Source organism: Hypanus sabinus, chromosome 14 (genome assembly GCF_030144855.1).
Source record: "Hypanus sabinus isolate sHypSab1 chromosome 14, sHypSab1.hap1, whole genome shotgun sequence".
In the NCBI taxonomy this organism is placed as follows: Eukaryota; Metazoa; Chordata; class Chondrichthyes; order Myliobatiformes; family Dasyatidae; genus Hypanus; species Hypanus sabinus.
The window spans coordinates 25,741,997-25,759,276 of record NC_082719.1 but is presented as its reverse complement, the minus strand read 5'-3'; positions in this window follow the sequence as shown (position 1 = coordinate 25,759,276).

Here is a 17,280-nt window from a genome sequence, read left to right as displayed (position 1 = left end):
GACATTATAAGCACCAGCAGCTCTGTATTCACTGCCTATTGCTTCTGATATTTGCCATTCCTTTCAGTTTTTATTTAGATATTATTTTTTTTGTCACACGTACATCAAAACATACAGTGAAATGTGTTGTTTTCATCAAATCAAGACAGCAAGTATTTTACTTATTTATTTATTGAGGTACAGAGCAGAATAGGCCCTTCCGGTAGGCCCACTGAGCTGTGCCTCCCAGCAATCCTCCCATATTTTAATTGTAGACAAATCATGGGGCAATTTATAATGACCAATGAACCTACCAACAATAGGTCATCGGACTGTGGGAGGAAACCGGAATGCCTGAAGGAAACCCCGGCAGTGACGTGGAGAACATATGAACTCCTTACAGGCAGCGGTGGGGATCGAACCTGGGTCTCCTGTACTGTAAAGCACCGTGCTCACCGCTGCGCTACTGGGCAGCCCTTGTGCTGGGCAGCCTGCAAGAATCGCCATGCTTCTGGTGCCAATATAGCATACCCAGCATTCACTGACTGTGCAATGTGGGAGGAAACTGGAGCAGCTGATCACTCTGAGAGGACGTACAAAATCTTCATGGGCAGCGGTGGGTTTTGAACCCCAATCTTACAGCTGGTGCTGTAGTGAGTTACACTAATTGCTGCACTGTATTTGTCACTGGCTTCTGTCACTTATACAGAAAGTTAGTGTTGGATTCTTATTTAAAATAAGGAGCTATAATGGTCTAAAATCCCTTCAGAGTACCTACCCACCTTCGGCTTGCTACTTACAGTGAAATCAGGTGATTTATCCCTTGGCATGATCTTCCTTGAGGAAGCAATCCCCAACCTGATGGGTGAAGCCCTGTGCAGCTAGACTGCATGAGTGTCTGGTGCTGTGAGCTTGACAACAGTGACCAACTGTGTGAAGTTCAGGATATCCAGGTTTGCCTTTGTTTATGCAGATGCCTGGATGTTCTCAGCAGCTATGGAGGTAACCGCTTAGAGATGCAGCTGAAGGTGTTACACCGAATGAGACTAGTCAGACTAGCCCATTATTGAATGATGATGTTTAAATTTAAGTTCCATAATGTGTTTATTTGTGCAATGTTGGAAAGGCTTTTGAAACGTTTAGATCAAATTTTGTCCATTTCCATGCACTACATCACAAGGGAATTATGAGATCTGTGGAATGAAGCAGCATTAATGTAACCGTGTGAACTTATAGAAAGAAACAAAAGATTAAAGTATTTATACCTGGAGCAAATTTGATTAAAAATGCTCTTAAAAAAGTTTTCAAAATAATGAGAGGTTTTGAGAAAATAATGATAGTAAGATCAAGCTAAATCTTAACCACAAAATTGGATGGGGTGGATACATTGAGGCATTAAATTTCAAAGTCTTAAACCCAACTCTAACTCGTAAGACAGAGGAACACTGAGCAGAGCTCCTACAGTGACCCACGTTCCATCCTGATCTACTTTTTGCTGCTGTCTAGGTGCAGCTTGTGTAGAGTTTGTATATTCTCCCTGTGACTGCATGCATTTCCTTTCAATGTGCTGGCTTTACGGAAAGGATGCTGTCATGCATAGAAGATTAGCTGACTAGCAAGAAGCCAGAAGTCAGAAAGAAGGGGGCCCATCCTTCCTGCCTGCTGGTGACGACTGACGTTCCCCATGGGTCGGTGTTGGGACTGCTCCTTTTCACGTTATATGTCAATGATTTGGATGACAGAATTGATGGCTTTGTGGCAAGATTTGCAGGAGATACAGAGATAGGTGGAGGGGCAGGTGGTGTCGGGAGCCCAGGAGTCTGCAGAAGGACTCGGACAGATTGGGAAACTGGGCAAAGAGGAGGCAGATAGAACACAATGTAGGGAGGTGTATGGTCATGCACTTTGGTGGAAGGAATGAAGGTGTAGACTATTTTCTAAATGGAGGAAATCTGAAAATCAGAGATACAAAGGGACAGCACAAAGGTTAAATTGCAGGTTGAGTTGGTGGTAAGGAAGTCAAGTGTAATGTTAGCAGTCATTTTCAGAGGACTAGAGTATAAGAGCAAGGATGTGATGCTGAGGCTTTATAAGCCTCTGATCAGACTGTACTTGGTGCATTGTGAGCAGTTTGGGCCCCCTATCTAAGAAAAGATGTGCTGGCAACTGAGAGAGTCCAGAGGAGGTAAATGAGAATGATTTGGGAATGAAAGGGTTAATGTATGAGGAATGTTTGTTGACTCTGGGCCTGTACTCACTCCAGTTTAGAAGAATGAAGGGGGATTTCATTGAAAGCTACTGAATACTGAAAGGCCTAGATAGTGTGGATGTGGAGAGGATATTTCCTATACTGGGTGAATCTCAGACTATAGGGCACTACATCAGAATAGATGGGACATCTATTTAGAATAGTTTGAGAAAGAATTTCTTTAGCCATTGGGTGGTGAATGTGTGGAAATCACTGCGGTGGACCGCTGCGGAGGCCAAGTCTTGGGGTATATTTAAAGTGGAGGTTGATAGGTTCTTGGTTAGTCAGTGCATCAATGGTTATGAGCAGAAGGCAGCAGAAGGAGTTCAGAGGGATAATAAATCAGCCATGATAGAATTGCAGAGCACACATGATGGGCCGAGTGGCCTAATTCTACTCTTGTGTTTCAGGTCTTATGGCTTCCTACCATATTCTCAAGATGCATAGACTGACCGGTTAATTGTCCCTAGTGTGGTGTGTGGTTAAATCCGAAGGGAAGTGATGGGAATAGATTGTAGGAAAATTTAGTGGAGGATGAGATTGTTCTTAGCTAGAATAGATCTGATGGGCCAAATGGTCTCTCGCTCTCTCTCAATGTCATAAGGAAATCTGAAAAAATGGAAATACCACTAACTCTTTAGTTTTGCAGTTAGCACCAGTGAGGCCTTGGACGGATTGTAGCCTTGGTAAATTAAATATTTTTAGTGTTCCTTACGGTCAGCCTCTGATTAGGCCTGTGTAGATGCAGGCCTTTCCCTTCTATGTCATTGTAGCTGCCAAGGGCTGAACTTGTAAAGCAGCTGCTGAAGAAATGATGGCTTCAGGGAAAGGGTATCCTTCCTTTTGGGCTCAAGAGGAAAAGATTATTTCATCCCAGTCCTCCCATTCCACTCCACCCACTCCAAAATATCCAACCCTTTCGAGGATATCCCAGCCTTCCCAGTGTTGGCGATGGGATAGACAGACTTCCTGGACTCAGTGATTAGATGCCTTCAGGGACACAACAGTCTCCAGAACTCACTGAGAATGGTGGGGGAAAAAAAACCGACCTCTGTGGACAAAGTTACATTTTTATGAGAGAGGTCAGAGGAGAATGGCCAGACTGACTCAGGCTGACAGTAACTCAAGGAGCCACACATTACACAGTGGTGTGCAGAATGGCCTCTGAGTGCACGACATGCCGAAACTTAACGTGGATGGGCTACAGCAGCAGGGGGATTACCAATGTACACTTAGTGGAGACTTTATTAGGTACAGGAGGTACCTGAGAAAGTGGCTGCTGAGTGGATGTGGCTGCACTGTGTGTGAAACAGACTTTGCTAGTCCTTTCTGGATGTCCAGACTTGTATGGAATTGGCTAAGTATTTTGAACTGAATCACATAGAAAGGATGTGGAATTCGTCTAGATAAACAGGATTAGAAGAGCAACTCTCATGAAAGTCTGTCTCAGAGGGCTGAATGGCTTTCTGTGGTGGATAGCTGCGTGGCTGGAACTCTGTAAGTGCTTGCTAACCTGGAGCTAGTTGCTCGCCGGCAGGAGACTTTCCTTATCTGTGGACTCATTCATTTGAATCTTTACCCTTGTAAAGGTTAATGAGTTTCAGTAGGCTGCTGGCACTGAACGTTGCAATGTAGTGGCACCGCATTCATCGCGTCCCATTACTTTGGAGGCATGGAATAAACTTGTGCTGCCACTCTGCCAGTGATTAGGTGGCACCATCAATATTAATATGGACGTAGCATTATGCCGGCACAGGTCGTGATATCAAAGCATTCGTTGAATCTCAGGATAAATAAGGTAGAAAGAAAATCCTTCTGGCACTATCTTTTGAGGTAATTGCAAAAGAGATTACCGTAGCTCTGACGTTATATGATAACTTTAATAAGGCAAACAAATCGAATGCTATTTGTCTGTTACATAAAGGAAAGTTTGGACCATTCAAGTCTCAAGTGAGTGTTCAACTGTTCAGTTAGATCATTCCTTTAAGTTGCCTTTTTCCCTTGATACCTTTAGCCAACAAAAACCTATCTTTGTTTGAAATTTCAATTGACTCAGTAAGACCACCGGCCTTCTGGGGAACGGAGTCCTTGATTTCAATTACCCTCTTTGTGAATTCTGCAAATAGCATCCACTGAGTAAATGCTGCCGCCAATGTACAGTTGATGAAGTGTTTTCTCTCTCTCTCTGTCCTCTTTCCCTCTTTCACTCTGTCTATCTATCTATCAATCCATCTTGAGATCACATTGAGAATTCGGTGACAAATTTTGTTTGAAAATATGATAAATTCCTTGGACATTTCATTACTTGGGAGGCACAGAATAAACTCGGTTTGCAGCTGAGTCAGTGATTAGATTGGCACCATGAACCGATGCAACGTGCAATGTGATTGAGGCTTCTGTTGGCATAGCCAGCTATTTTACCTAACCTTTTTATTCATTAAAACCTATCTCATCATACTGCTGCATTTTCTAAGTGTGAGGTGATTGCCATTATCTTTTTTATTTTCCTTTTCCACCTCCAGATACCTCTCAAACAGCTTCTGTAAGTGTTATCTCTGATTAGCAGACAGCTATGTACTGTCTGTACATAGGAACCAGGGTACTGTCTTCTTTTTATGAGCACACTGCTGTAGTTGCTAAACTGCTGGCCCTGACACAGAGAGAAATAGGACATTGTTGGGTTCTGGAGATAATGCAAAGGAAGTTCACAGCATATTAAATGTGAGTGTTTATGTGCATGTGCCCACAACAGAGAAAGGGCCCAATACTGACAATCTTGATCGTACTTACTCATTTCTCAGGAAAGCTCAACTTCAATTTTTTAATCTATTGATTTTTTTTATATTTGGTCAAGATTTTACAGCTCTCCTAGAACTGTAGTTTTGAACACATGAAATGGTGTCATTTTGTCATTTAGAAAGAGTGCTTTATTTACATCTTGGAAGTTGACTCGGAACATGGAAAATGAGAGAAGCTGCATATCAACCTGTACATTATCACTTCATCGAGAACATTTTTTTCTAAAGCTCAGATATTTCGTTCATTGTTCAATATTAGCAGTGAGAACCGGCTAACCTTTGTGATATGACCTTTATCTGAGAGGCATTCAATTCAATTCAATTCATTCTTTCTATGCTTCTTTGCTCTTTCAGACTACCTCATTCTGTTCTGTGTGCCCGCTGCTCAATCCCCAGTTGTGCTGTGTTCCAAGGGGATCTGGATCTGTCTAGTTTGTGAAGGAATATTAAAGTCAGGACATAAGTCATCAACATTTGCAAAACCTGTGGAATTTTGCAACTTGAAACAGCCACAGAAAGCACCAAATGCATATAAGTTGGTAAAAACGAACCAAAAAGAAAATCAGGCAGTAACTAACTTGCTAATAGTTGATCCTTTTAAGTCAGGGGTTCCCAACCTTTTTTATGCCATGGACCCTTACCATTAACCAATGGGTCGACGGGTCCCAGGTTGGGAACTCCTGCTTTAAGAACAGAGAAGCTCTGTCAGGTCTAATGAAAATGATTTAATGCTTCACTTAGCAGTGTTCTTTCTCCTGGTTATTGCCCTGGCTAATCTACAATGTCTCTTTATCATTATTTTTATAAATTGTTTATCTTACTTAGAATTGTACACAAAGCTTTCTAGAATTTCAATTTGAATTTAATATATTTTTATAACTGTAAGACAAAAAGTTTTACCATGAATTGAACAATTAGATTACGATCTGGCTCTGCTCCATCAAGGCCCAGAGAAGTACATTAAACTTTCTCCATTTGATTGTATAAAATCTTGATTGATGCCATGAATAATTGAGAATGTAAGAAAAAGAGGAATTGGGACAAAGAGGGTTCCACAATTTTGAGTAACTTGCAAAGTACATGAATCATCAAGTCAGCTGTGTAAGACAGTTTCAAAAATAGAGAATCCAACTCACAGTATTCAGATAGATACAATCGCTACAATTCAAGCCCCCATAAAAAAGAAACAAATGACGGAGCAGGTTCGGCAGTCTGATAGTCTACTCAGGCTCCTGTTTCTTATATTCTTATGTTAAGGCTTTCATTTAAGTTCTGCATGTAATCATGTGAGTGTTCCATTTCAAAATGTAAACTTTTCCACAGGTATTTTTGATAGTTTCATTTTAAATCAGAAGCTAAAAATAAAAGAAATGCTGGAAAGCTGAAATAAAATACTAAATATGAGATCTCCTCTGCAGGATACACAGCATTTGGGGACTGAAGGATGTAGTTAAGGCTCTAGGTTGATGACCTTTGCAATCTTTTCCATGTTTATTTATATCTTTATACTCGTTTCTTAATCTTTTTCATGATCCAATATTCATGAGAATACTGGGACAAATGTCCAACTTGGGCTGAACTGTAACAAGATGGGAGTTAACTGCCTGCTGTTTTTAAACATAACTTGTGTTAGCGTAGTAGGTTAAAATAAGTACAAAAAATGCCTGTGTGCATTTTTAAAATTTTCTGTCGTTGCCCCACTTGTCTTTCAAAAAGGAGATGAAGAATTACCCATCAGGAATGAGTGATTGAAGTACTGACTTTCTCCTTTGTTCCCACCATCTTGAATTCTCAGCTGGGCTTCAATACAGGTGTCCAGACTGTCTGCCTGAATCAAATGCGGCCAAGTGAATAAAAGTACTTTGGGAGTAAACTATGTATATTGGATGCTCTCTTCACCTTTTGCTCTTGCCAGCTCCTGTTGCCTGATGCATCCATGGATGATAGAAAATGGAAAGCCACCAACCCTTATGTGTTTAAATGAGTCTTCAGCTGCTACTTGCAAAAACTATAGAATGTTTGGGAAATATTCTATATCACAAAAGAGTTATTTTTCTACTTATTTGATTTTAAAGTGGTCACAGTAAAACAATATATCTCTCATATTTTTGTTGTCAGAGGGGTTCTTCTGGGAGTACTTCTGAGAAGCGGTGATAGCAGGGAGGAGCAAAGAGAGCTGCATCTGCAGGGGGAATAGACTCAGAGGAGCCCTACCTCCTCAGCAGAGGTGATTGGCCCAGGAAATATCTTCGTGGTACTCCGAACGTAAAAGGTGACTTGCTGCTGCAGTGAGGTCACAATGAAGTACAATCTGCAAACCCCTGTCAGGACAACTTGCAGCTGATGTGCCCTGAAGCTCACAGTCTCAGCTGCCTCAGGGGGATATCAGCTCCTTCAGTCAGTAGGTATGCCCCTATTCAGCAATGATGTTTGTTTCCTCAAGCAAACACTTGCAGCATTTTCCTTGTTGATAACAGAAAGCAGCAGAATAGAGCTTTTCAATCTGCAGAGGTTGCTGGCTTCCTGGCTCTTGTCACAACAACTCAGCTGAGCTTGCAGCATGGGTCATTAATTTTGTCTGTGTGTACAACGGCCATGAACCGTGTAAGGTTTGGCCTAACCTCCTGCAACCGGCTGCATGCAACGTGCATTGTTCGTCTCAAGTCCAGAAATTAGAGGCTCTTCACTCTTCGCTTGGAGACAAAGGCCATTTCCTTTATGGCTTCAATAACCATACTGCACTGCCATCAGGACCCAGTGTGCGAATGTCATGAACCCTTTGTCTGGTCAATGTTGCAGGATGCTTAAGACCACTGAGGGGGTTGAAAAGAGGGTGAGGATTTTAAACTGGAGATGCTGCCTAACTGAGAAACTAGGTAAGTCAGCAAGCACAGTTGAACAAGGCATGGCAAGCTAGGATGGAGACATCAGAGTTTTAGATTATCATATGATGTCAACAGAATGAGGGAAAACAGTCAGGGAGGCAATGAAACAGTTAAAGGTAGAGGTAATGAAATCAATATGGGATCAGCTGAATGGAGCCAGGTAAGTATGGCCTTACCCAGTTTATGACATTAAGGAGAGAGATTTTGTCTCAACAGTCATCAACAGTGATCTTTCTCTTCCTATCAGGCTCAATGTCTTTCATTCTTGGTTTGATGCACGGAATGATGTACCATTGACGAAGGCTTCCCTTCCCTCCCCGCGGAGCAGGCACTCTGTCTGGCTGCAGCTGACGTGAGGAAGACCCTAGCTAGGATCAACCCACATAAAGCTGTGGGGCCTGGTCATGTACGGGTGCTGAGGCGCTTTGCAGCTCGGTGAGCTGAGGTTCTGATAGACATCTTGAACATCTCTCTGGAACAGTGTCCTGTCCTATCAGGCTTCAAGGCAGCTACCATCATCCTGGTGCCCAAGAGGGTGACAGTAATCTGCCTCAATGACTACCATCCAGTGGCACTGACTTCAACAATAATAAAGTGCTTTGAGCAGCAGGTTATGGATTGCATTAAATCCTATCTTCCTGCAAAATTGGACCTGTTCCAGTTCACTTATCACTCAAATTGGTACGTCGATTATGCCATTGCCTCTGCACTCCACTCCGTCCTGTCCCACCTGGAAAATAGTGCCTCATATGCCAGGATGATGTTTATTGATTTCAGCTCGGAGTTTAATATGATCGTCCCTCAGAAGCCGGTGAAGAAACTGTCCTCATTGGCTTGCCACACTTCTCTCTGTAACTGGGTCCTGGACATTTTGACAGAAAGTCCACAGTCAGTCCGTGTTGATAGAAACATCTTCAGCTCCATCACCCTGAACATCAGTGTTCCCCGGCGCTGCACGTTCAGCCCACTGCGGTTCACACTGCTGGCACATGACATGTTGAGCAGCTGCTAGAATGGTGCGAGCACAACAACTGGATTCTCAAGGTGGACAAGGCTGAAGAGATGATTGTAGACTTTAGGAAGGTGTAGGCTGACAACTCCTCATTGCGCATAAATGGATCCTCTGTGGAGAGAGTTAGGAGCACCGAGTTTCTGGGAGTGCAGATGATGGATAATCTCACCTGGTCACTCAACATCACCTCTTTAGTCAAGAAGGCACAGCAGCGACTCCACTTCCTGAGGAGACTGAGGTGAGTGAGGCTTTCCCTATCATCCCCCCCACACCATTTTTAATTTGGAGCACCATTTAGAGTGCTCTGACCAGCCGCATCACCGTCTGGAAAGGGAATTGCAAGGCATCTGACTGCAAGTTCCTACAAGGAATTACAAGGACTTCTGAGAGGATCATCAGTGTCTCACTTCCACTCATCGGAGATATTTATCAGGAGCACTGTGTACACAGGGCCCTTAGCATTGTCAATGATCCCCTTCATCTGTCCAACAATCTCTTTAATCTCCTACTATCAGGCAGGAGGGACCATAATATTAGGACAGATTTGCCAGGATGGGAAACAGCCTCTTCTCCCATGCCATGAGCCTAATGAACTCCCTGTCAGCACCCACGGCTCATCACGTGTGAAGTGCCAGTAACGTCATACTGTTTACTTTTAAACTTGCATCGCATATGCACCTTATTTTTTGTTAATTTTTTTGTGGTAAAGTTACTTTATGTGTTAGGTGTATGTACTGTAGGGGTTTCGGGGATTGATGTGTCTGGTTCTTTTTTTTTTGTTTTTTTTATGTGGGAGGAGGGATTTGGGGTTTGATGATCGTGTTGCTGTTCTTTCCTATCTTGGCTTCATGGCTATCTGGAGAAGAAGAGTTTCAGAGCTGTATACTTTAATAATAAAATGAACCTTTGAGTTGTGCACCTTGGACTGGAGGAACATTGGTTCATTTGGCAGTACACATGAGAACGGTTGAATAACAATAGACTGAACTTGAACTTAACCTTGCTAGACATGGTGGATAGATGGAGCATTAAGAAGGTTGAGAAGGCATACGGTGCATTGGCCTTCATCAATTGTGGGATTGAGTTTAAGAGCCGAGAGGTAATGTTGCAGCTATATAGGACCCTGGTCAGACCCCACTTGGAGTACTGTGCTCAGATCTGGTCACCTCACTACAGGAAGGATGTGGAAGCCATAGAAAGGGTGCAGAGGAGATTTACAAGGATGTTGCCTGGATTGGGGAGCATGCCTTATGAGAATAGGTTGAGTGAACTTGGCCTTTTCTCCTTGGAGTGATGGAGGATGAGAGGTGACCTGATAGAGGTGTATAAGATGATGAGAGGCATTGATCATGTGGATAGTCAGAGGCTTTTTCCCAGGAGTGAAATGGCTAGTACGAAAGGGCACAGTTTCAAGGTGCTGGGAAGTAGGTACAGAGGAGATGTCAGGGGTAAGTTTTTCACACAGAGAGTGGCAAGTGTATGGAATGAGTTGCCAGCGGCAGTGCTGGAGGCGGAAATGATAGGATCTTTTAAGAGACTCCTGGATGGCTACATGGAGCTTAGAAAAATAGAGGAGCTATGGGTAAAGCCTAGGTAGTTCTAAGGCAGGGACATGTTCAGTACAGCTTTGTGGGCCAAATGGCCAGTATGGTGCTGTATGTTTTCTATGTTTCTATGTTTCTTTCAATAGAGGAACGAGCAAGTCAAAGTTACCTTTGCATAGTTACAGAAAAGGAATGAAGGACTTTATCATTGACACTGTGGCAGGGATGAAATTGTGGGGTTCACAGATGGAGCTTTAGTTGGGCATGGACCTGCACTTCTCCAGCACACTCTGGAGTGGAAAAAAAAAGGAAGTGAACTGATAGTTTGCAAAAAGTGAAGTTTCCTTTTGTTCCTTCCACAGAAGTCCACGGAACTGAAGGTTAGAAGCAGATGCCGCTCACGTAGGTTGCTTTCTTATGCATTTAGCACATGTAACTAAGGGCCAGTTTCAATTCTGTGCATCCCGTTGGTCAGCCCATTTTCCTTCAGCTGAATGCACCTTCGTTGTAGCATCCAGGTTAAGCACTTTACCTTCCCCTTCACTATCACTTCCAGTTCCCAATCAATTGGTTTAATTTTATAGACCAGGGAAATAGGTAGGATCAAAATAAACTGGAACATGTTAAGGGGAATGGAGGCAGCAGGCAAGCTATATCCTATGGTTACACTCTACAACCTGTTCTACCTAAGCTATTCATAAGCCAAATTCATCAACATTTTGACTAGATAGTTCCAGTTAAAGCTAGTATGCACGGGTTTAAATCAGCCTGCACATGCTAAGAGAGCAGAAGAAACAGATCGTTTCAAAGGTCAATGCCAAGATTCAAACCTCAGGAACTTTGGTGCTTGTTATAATAAGTTTAATGGCAGCAGGTCCATTTCTACCCATCTAAATCCAGCCATGACATGGGATCTGGTTCCCAGCACCTCAGCTCCTACTGTCTCTCATACAGCTGTCACGCAACATCTAAATAAAGCACTGAAAACAGGTTGCATGCAGGGCATGGACAGACCTTTTAGAAACATAGAAAATCTACAGCACATTACAGGCCCTTCGGCCCACAATGTTGTGCTGACCATGTAACCAACTCTAGAAACTGCCTAGAATTTCCTTACTGCATGAACCTCTATTTTTCTAAGCTCCGTGTATCTAAGAGTCTCTTTAAATACCCTATTGTATCTGCCTTTACCACCTTCACTGGCAATCCATTCCACACACCCACCACTCTCTGTGTGAAAAACTTACCTCTGACATCTCCCCAGTACCTTTTTCCAAGCACCTTAAAACAATGCCACCTTGTTCTTGCCATTTCAGCCCTGGGAAAAAGTCTCTGACTATCCACATGATCAATGCCTCTCATCATCTTATACACCTCGATCAGGTCCCTCTCATCCTCTGTTGCTCCAAGGAGAAAAGGCCGAGTTCACTCAACCTATGGCATGCTCTCCCATCCATCATAACTGCTTCTGCAGTGTACCTGGACCTTGTAGGGTAACACAGCAGTCAGCAATCTGGCTGTAACAGATGATTAGGATTACTGGAGAGCCACCCCTTGGGAGCAATAAATGCTCTGCACCATGCAGATTTGTTATTCTCTCTGGAGGTGACTTCATTTGTGATCACAACACTGTGCCTCCAGTAGGATTTATGCCGTGCCTCCTCTGCGCTGAGCCACAGCTCTGCTGTAGTACCTTGCCAGTAATCTAAACTATGAGTATACCTTTCATTGCATGCATCCCTTCCTGTTCTTTTCATCCCCTTTAATCTTTTTAAACTGTGCTGTTTTTCATCGTCTCTCTTTGCCTCTATGGGGACATGGATTTGAAGGGGAAGCAGCAACACTCATTGCACGTAAAGTCCGCCGAGAAGTCGACGAAGCGCCAGGGCTGCAGGTCTGGAGAGCCGGCGAGCAGAGGGCAGAACAGTTCAGAGGGCAGCACTGCTTCACAGCTCGAGGATCCTGGGCTTGGCAGTTGTCTGTTGGAGTTTGCAAGTTCTGCCCGTGACCTCTGGGTAATCCAACTTCCTCACACGTTCCAAAGATGTGTGTGTTGTAGGTCAATAGATGACACTAAATTGTCCCTAGTGTATAGGTGAAAGGTGGAATTTGGGGAGAGCAGATAGAATGTGAGACATATTAAAACATTGAGACTAACGTCGAATTGGTGTAAATGGCTGGTTGACGGTATACCTCTCTATGCAATTCAAGAGCTGAAAGGCAAGATTAAGATGGGAAACTCTTTCTAAAATGGCATGGATATGATGGACCACTGATTATCTGCTATTGCACATGGGTGAGCTTCACTGCCTGCACGTGTGGGCTTTGCATAGGAGCTGCTAGTTAAACCATCAATGAATTTCCCTTGTGGCAAAGGTACCCTTTTTTGGTTTTCATATTGACTCAAACAAAGCTGTAAAGGCTGTCTGAAGATACCATTACTGGTGTTAAGACATGAGTCCACTAAATATTTCTTGCTTTTTGTCTTGCTCTGTGTGTCTTCCACCTTTTTTTGCTTTTGCTGTGTTTCAAACAGGCTGAGACTCTCTCCCTCTCTCTCCTCCTCCACCCTTCTCCCTCCCTCTCCCTCCCTCTCTCTCTCTCTCTCTCTCTCTCTCTCTCTCTCTCTCTCTCTCTCTCTCTCTCTCTCTCTCTCTCTCTCTCTCTCTCTCTCTCTCTCTCTCTCTCTCTCTCTCTCTCTCTCTCTCTCTCTCTCCCTCTGCCTCTTTCTACTGCCTGCTTTTTGTCCTATTTTGTGTGCATGTCCTCCTCTTTTTTTAAAATCTTGCTGTGTTTCAAAGAGGTTTACTAATGCAGCTACATGTATGTCTGAGAGCATCTGGTTTTTGCAGAATCTTTAAAGTCTGCAAAATTTCTTTCAGAGCATATCACTACCATACACTTGAAACAGGTATGGAAAGCACCAGGTTCTGACGCTGTCTTATCAATAGTCAAGAGAAATCGATCAGAGCTAAACTGTGCTGGTTGTTGCTGATCTGGTTATGTGGCAGTGGGAATCTTTGTACTCTGCATTCAGTAACAAGAAGGACTAGTCAATATGGCATAGTTGTGGCAGATCTGTCCTGCACTCGCTGAGGTTATGATTTGCCGACTCTGTGCACTTCTGGCGGGGACTCACAGCACTGCTGCTGTGTAAACATTCACACATCTGTTACCAGGTGCATGTTGGTCAATAAATATGCGTGTCAGTGGGATGCACAAGGGACTTGTGCCCACAATAGTCATCCAAAGGTAATAGATGTGGTTACGTGTTTGCCCCATAAAGAAGTGTTCATGCACCCACCCTCCAAAAACTGGAAATATTAATTCCCTGTACATTCCTCGATGTGTGGTCACACCAGCCACGCTCTTCCAGAGCCTGAAGAGCACTTTCAAATGACAGCTACTAATCTGAATCTCATGAAAGCCTACACTGCTTCGAACTGTTTAATACAAAATTGCTCCTCCTGTTTCGGAATACCCAGTCCCGAAATGTAGTTTCAGCCGCACTGTAGCGTAGTCCGTTAGCACAAATAGTACAGGCAACCTGGGGTTTAATAACCACCGCTGGCTGCAAGGAGCTTTTCCACCTTCCCGTGATCATGTGGGTTTCTTCCTGCTGGCGCAGGACCTGCCAGTTGGTAGGTTAATTGGTCATCGTAAATAGTCCCATGATTAGGGGAGGATTACGTAGATCAGGGGATTGGTGGCAGCATGGCTCGATGGGCTGGGAGGGTCTGCTTTGTACTCCATCTCAATAAGTCAATAAACAAGCCTCCTTTTTGTTAGCATATTCTCACAGCAATCTTCTTTATTGGTCCTTCCTTTTTTTAATTAATTTTTTATGAGTTTCTACAATGCGACAAAACAAAAAGTAAGAAAAGGTTTTCACAGTGCAAAACAAACGTATCAAATGTACAATTCATAACAATTAAGAAAAAGCACCCTTAGTAGCATCATATCAAGTTAGTTACCCACCCCACCCTCCCACTACCCAACTCCAAGCCAACCTTACGATATACACAAAAGTTAATCAGAACTTTTATCACCACAGAGCTGTATTTATAAAAAGGTATATTGCCTACTACCTGAACTATAATATGTTTTACACATTAAAAAAAACTGTAAATCTTAATGGAAGAAGCTGGAAATAAGGGATTTAAAAAGCAAAAGAAAGAGAGAGGGATGCACCCTTAATCTAAATATTCAGGGAAAGGTCCCCACCCCTTTTGGAACTTTATGTCCAAATTAAGAAGTGAACAATGGATCTCTTCAACGTCTAAGCAGAACATAATGTCTCTGAGCCATTGAGCATGAGTGGTGGGGCGGCATCTCTCCACCTAAGAAGGACTGCACGTCTGGCGCAAAAGAGAGGCGAAAGACAATGTACGCACACTTAGTCGGAGTCAGGTAGATGTCAACTTCTCCCGATGTGTCGAAAAGGATCAATCAGAGGGTTATGTTCCAAGTAGCAATTAACTATATGAGATAAAGTTAAAAAAAAACATCTCTCCAGAATTTCTCCAAGCTATGATAAGCCCGATAAATATGGATAAAGGAAGCCTTGCCCCCTTTACCCCCCACCTCCCTTTATCCGCCACCAGGGGACTACTATCAGGATACGAACCGTGAGATAATTTAGTTTTCGATACAATGAGCCCTGTGTACCACCCTTGAACTGTAAAAGGCAGTGGTGAGCACATAGAGAAGTTGAATTAACTGACTTGAGAATTGAATCCCCAAACCTCGTCGGACAAAGTAAAATTTAAATCATGCACCTCCCTTCCATGTACCTCCCCCAAATACCTCGGAAAAATGTTGCAGTTATACTTCCCCTCGACCGCTTCCTCTGGCAGCCATTCCAGGTACTCACTACTCTCTCAGAATCAGGTTTAATATCACCGGCGTGTATTGTGAAATTGTTCCTTTCTAGCACTATATGTTTTACTGAGCAGACATTACCATGTCAACCAAAATTTTCCAATTTTCTAGCAGTTTTTAGAAACTTGGTATCCACTGGCAGTGCGATAGTAAGGCCAATTGCTTTAGAATAAAATAGAACCAGCACAATGTAATGTACTCCTCGTCTCCCGATATAATTTACAATTACTCAAATATATTAGGCATAATATAGAGGAAGAATGTTGGAAAGCATGTTGCAGAAATATTTAATTGTCAAGAGCTAGTTTCAGAAATCTGAACAGCTGCTTACTGTTTCGTGACATTCACAGAAATTAATTTGTAATCCCAGGGAATTTACTCCTGGACATGTGAGTATTTCATAGTCTAATCAGACTGAGTTCTGAAAACAATCATTAAGAAATCAGAAAAAACTGGCAGTTTTGATCTCCAACGTTTATTTGAGCTGTGCTTTCAAGCTTTCCACATCCTGATGCTGATCCACGGATATCAGAATCCCAGTGGAATGCAGGATTTTATTTACTTGTGGGATTCAGAGTTGTTCCTCCTCCGATGGTTTTGGAATCAAACAGCACAAAATCTGAATGAGGCATTCTAAACGCTTAAAAAATAAACTAGACATCAAAGAGGCAATTTTACAAATTTGCACAGTCTGCGTGGAGCTTTGCCCAGCAGGAAGGTGAATCATAAAAAAAAATTCCTTAGAAGTCCATTTTATACCAAAGTATGAAGTCTGTTTTCCTATTTAATTCTATGTCCTGTGACATTAATTAGTAAGCTGCTTGCAACCACTTAATAAGCTTTTACAAGAAAAAGTGAAAGAATGTGAAATTATAAAACACCCTTCCAGACCATAACATTTTCCTAATAACTTGAAATATTTTCTGAAATGTTGTCACTGGTAAACTTCACGGAACGCATAAAGGCTCCACAAACCACAATGAGATCAGAGACCTGATAATCCAATGTTCAGTAGTTTGATTGAGGAGTAAAAACCTGCCAGGAACACAGGGGGGACTTCCATTGCACTTCTCCGAACACTGAGGTCTTTTACTTTAGAGCCATAGGGAAATACAGCATGGAAAAGGCTTAAGCCAATGGGTTCATGCTGACCACTAGGCAACTTCCTTGCCAGCCGCAAGTTGCTCGTGTTTGGCCTATAATTCTCCGAACACCTTCCTTCCATGAACCTCCCCAAATACCTCAAAAATGTTGCAATTATACTTCCCTCGATCACTTCCTCTGGCAGCCATTCCAGGTACTCACTACCCTCTCAGAATCAGCTCTAAAATCACCCGCATGTATTGTGAAACTCATTAACCTTAAGGCAGCAGTGCAATGAAATACATGATAAACAAATATAGAGAAAAATATTTATGTCTGTTAAATAGTTAAATTGAAAGAAGTAATGCAAAAAAAAGCAGAAATAAAAGAAGTAGTGAGATATCGTTCATGGGATCAATGTCCATTTAGAAGTCGGACGGCAGAGGGGAAGAAGCTGCCCTGAATCACTGAGTGTGTGCCTTTAGGCTTCTGTACCTCTTTCCTAATGCTAAAGATAATGCGAGCAAGACCCCAGCAATATACGGACTGAGAACTGCCAGATCTATAAGCTGGTTTTAGAAGAGGCAGAGACACCAGAGACCAAATTGCTAACCTATGCTGGATGATGGAGAAATTGAGGGAAATCCAGTAAGGTATTTATCTATGTTTTGTTGACTATTCTAAAGCCTTCGACAGTGTGGACCATAATAAACTATGGCAAATCCTTAAAGAACTGGGGATACCTGGACATCTGATCTGCCTTATGAGAAGCTTGTACAAAGATCAAGAAGCAACAGTTAGAACTGAACACGGAACAACAAACCGGTTCAAGATTGGGAAGGGAGTATGA